Source organism: Ornithodoros turicata, chromosome 1 (genome assembly GCF_037126465.1).
Source record: "Ornithodoros turicata isolate Travis chromosome 1, ASM3712646v1, whole genome shotgun sequence".
Taxonomy (NCBI): Eukaryota; Metazoa; Arthropoda; class Arachnida; order Ixodida; family Argasidae; genus Ornithodoros; species Ornithodoros turicata.
Window position 1 is genome coordinate 156641102 of NC_088201.1, and position 3851 is coordinate 156644952.

A 3851-nucleotide genomic window follows, 5' to 3' on the forward strand; every position below is an offset into this window, starting at 1 on the left:
GCTACGCAGAACTGGATGGACCTCTCAGCTTACAGCACCCTCTCTCGACTTCTCCGCGTTACGGCCTGGTGCGCTAGGTTCATCCGCAATAGCAGGCCCCGCCAACCGTGTACAACGGGTCCACTCACGTCCGAAGAGCTTCGGCACGCCGAAACCATATGAGTCGCACATGTCCAAACCGAAGCCTTTCGGCACTACATCTTGGCGCTCAGACACGGCACCGTTGCTGCGTCATCTTCGTCGGTACGTCTTTTCGAGCCATTTCTCGACGCCTCGGGAATACTGCGCGTCGGCGATCCTCTTCACCAACTCAAGATTCGTACCAGATCAAGCCTCCCATCCTCCTACCCCCTAAGCATCGATTCACGGAGCTCATCATACTCGACGCCCACAGCGCTTGCTACACGCCGGCGTGCGAGACGCCATCACCAAGGTTCGAAGCACATTTTGGGTTATCGGCGGACGGCAAACCACAAGGCGTGTCTTGCGCTCATGCTTGACCTGCCGCAGACTAAGGGCGCACCTTGAAACAGCCCCAGTGTCACCTCTACCTCGGGAGCGTATAATGCCGGCAAATCCGTTCACAGTCGTCGGCGTAGATTTCGCGGGACCGCTCTATATCTCAAGGTCAGCTTCTCCCAAGACGTACGTAGCCCTTTTCACGTGCGGTGTCACAAGGGCCGTCCACCTCGAACTTGTGTCCTCTATGAGCGTGCCTGATTTCCTGCTTGCCTTCCGACGGTTCATCTCTAGGCGTGAGGTACCCTCCCTCATCTTTTCTCACAACGCTCGCACCTTTCGCAAATGTTGGTCCCTCCTCTCCTGGTTAGCGCAAGGGATGTCCTAGACTTTGCCACCCAGCATCGCATCGCCTGGCGATTCATTGTTGAGCGAGCTCCTTGGTGGGGAGGCTGGTGGGAACGGCTCATACGAACAGTGAAGGAAGCCCTAAGACGCTGCCTTGGAGAAAGCGCCTCACCTTTGAACATTTGGCTACGACACTCTGTGACGTAGAACTCATCAACTACCATCGTCAACTCCCGCCCACTCACGCATATTGGAGCTGATTCCCGGAGCTTGAGCCACTTACCCCATCGCACTTTCTGTTAGGGAAACGAGCAGTGGCTTTGCCTGATGAATTCGCTGCCGATGCATCACGCCAGAACGACCTGCGGCTGAGTTTCCGAGTCATTCAACAGACAAGGCAGCAGTTCTGGAAGCGCTGGACGCACGAATACCTCCTTCAGCTGCGGTCAGCGCACGCAACCACCTCGCCAGCAGTGTCCGAGACTCAGCTGGGGGAAGGCGACATCGTGCAACTGCAAGAAGACAATGTCAGTCCATCGTTTTGGAAGTTGGCTCGCGTGTCAAGCGTCATACGAGGGCGAGACGGAGTCGTGCGGGCAGTGCTCGCCTGCGCCTGGCCAACGGGTCATCGATCGTCCGACCCGTCCAAAGGCTTTGTTGCCTCGAAGTTGACGTGCCCCAGGTCCCGGCGCGGGATGATGTTGCATAACTTAGAGGAGGACGATGGGCGACCAGGTGCATGGGACTGGGATGAGCGCGCGGCTCCTGGCTCGAGTTGGGATTCTGGGCACTTGTGGATTAAACCTTGTTGGGGTTGGTCACCTGGAGCTTTGGTCTGTGTGACTCATTTACGTAATAGGTAGTATGTTCATATCAAGCGGTGGAAAAAATATATGTTCCAAGTGATTTCCATGCTCCTTTAATGTCATGTTGTTTTCGTTACCGCAGACATGCTGCGTACGTCTTACTTGTATAAATGTATACCGGACAATAAAATACTTAATGTGACGAAACCATCCAACGCTCCGTCGTTTTTCTGTAACCCACACTGCATTCCGACAAACGCGAACCAAAAAATACCGAAGGGGAGAAACAAGGAACAACAAAAGAGGACGGGAAGCAGAGCAGAAAGGAGGAAAGTAGTGAGAGAGTAACACGGGCCACGTCATTCTACGTCATTGGCAACATAATCAAAAAAGAAAAAATAGGGTGACTAGTCCTCAGTTATTGGTCCAGCTCCGCAGGTCACGTGAGTTTTCCGCTACAATAGGTTTCTATTGCAGCTTCGTACCCCTGCAAGCATCCCTCAGTAGTCTTCATTGGGATGCCTGGATTATTGGGGTGTGAGCAGCAGCAGCAGCATCGTCATCACCGCCGCTGTCCAATCATCGTCTTCATCGTGGCATCGCCCATCCACAAAAGCGATGGGCGCGAGAACGAGAGTTCATCTGGTGCACCGGCCAGCGTCGACGCATCAACATCTCATGAACTCTTAATTCGGCCCTTTTCCAACCTAAAGCATTAATAAACCTTTGCCTTTGGTAATATGCCTGCTGATCTGTACCTTTATTCAATATCTGTCCTGGCCAAATGGGGACGTCATCTGGACCGCCACTTTGTCATCACCGGCCGTTAGCGACCAGCGGGACCACGCCGTCTTCCCATTCCGTGCCTGACATGGCGCAGCCGACAGGATCAGCAGCATTCCATTCTGTTACGAGGCAAGATCGTTCCAATTTCATTCGCCCCGGCATGAGGCACGTTGTAAGTTCTTTTGGGTCCCATTTCCTGAGGCACCTATTCCGTATTTTTCAGTGGTCACTATTATGTTCATCTCCATCTCGGAGTATGATAGGACTTTCTCGAATTTGTCTTTGGAGCTGTAACCTCTCGGAGGTGAGCAACATCCCTTACCTGTACTTTTTCATTTGTCGCTGCAGAGCATTCTCTATGGCTGATTAGCGGTTTATCTGAGTAGAACGTCATGCATTTGCGTCGCATCGTGTTAGCCAGCGTTCGTTTTTCATTTCCACATTAGTCGTACGCAGTTACGGTGGAATACTTTGCCACTGACGCCTCTCTGAGAAATCAGTCGCTCTACCGGGACAAAACATCTCCTCTCGTTTTCTCACTTTTGCTACTCCGAGTTAGCGTAACGCGCCTCTCGTGAGTTGCGGACATCGCATTCCTGGTTTTGACCAATTGCACTCCATGTGATCGTACCAGGCCTCGTTACTTGACATGCGTACTTGGCATGCGAGAGGTCTCATATTTATTTATTCTTTGCTCGTTCTTGCTGAACATCAAGCATCTTCTGGAGAAGCCCAGGAATCAACCCAAACCAAGACCGCCAAAGTCGAAGCGGACTTGGATTCATCAGCGAAGACAGCCTCACAACCACAAGACCTCACGACTGGAAGATTTCCGTATCCCACAGACGTTCTAATAAAGTGCCTCCTGAACTGGAGGACAGTTCATCCTTCAACGCGGAGGTCGTGTGAGCTGCAGCAGCATCGTCATCACCGCCGCTGTCCAATTGTCTTCATCGTGGCATCGCCCACCCAGCAAACCACCAGCGCCACACGGACGTGCATAGGACGTCGCAACATGGATATTTGGATATCCAGTGGATTTTCCTGAGGGTCCAACTTACGTCCACTGGATATCCATGGGAGCTGGACTTTACCCCTGTTTTCTGATCCCAGGAATCTCCAGACAATGTTCATAGGGATATTTCATTTCATTTAATATACCTGAAGGACCCATGTGGGTATTACATCAGGGGGGACAAATACAAACTTTCACAGTGGGCAATAAAAAGATCTGTTAGTAATAGAGGCAACATCTGGTGGGAGCAGATTCCAGTCCCTAATACAGTTTTGCAAAGGTGAGAAAAAAAAGAATTGGGTTTTCGCAAATGCTGGCTGCAAATTAAATGGGTGGTCAACTCGATAGACACAAAGTATGCTGGTGTTACATAAGGGGAAGAAGAGTGAAACAAACGGTGTGCAAGTGCCAAACGTTTGACATTACGTCGGCGTTCC

At 51.6% G+C, this 3851-nt stretch overlaps 1 long non-coding RNA gene across 1 annotated transcript; it reads left to right on the top strand.

Moving 5' to 3' along the window:
- Nucleotides 1–2273: 2273 nt before the first annotated feature.
- On the top strand, nt 2274–3651 carry LOC135371544 (uncharacterized). Its single transcript, XR_010415634.1, has 2 exons — nt 2274–2703; nt 3116–3651. It is a non-coding gene; the product is annotated as an uncharacterized LOC135371544 (long non-coding RNA).
- The last annotated feature ends 200 nt before the right edge of the window (nt 3652–3851 follow it).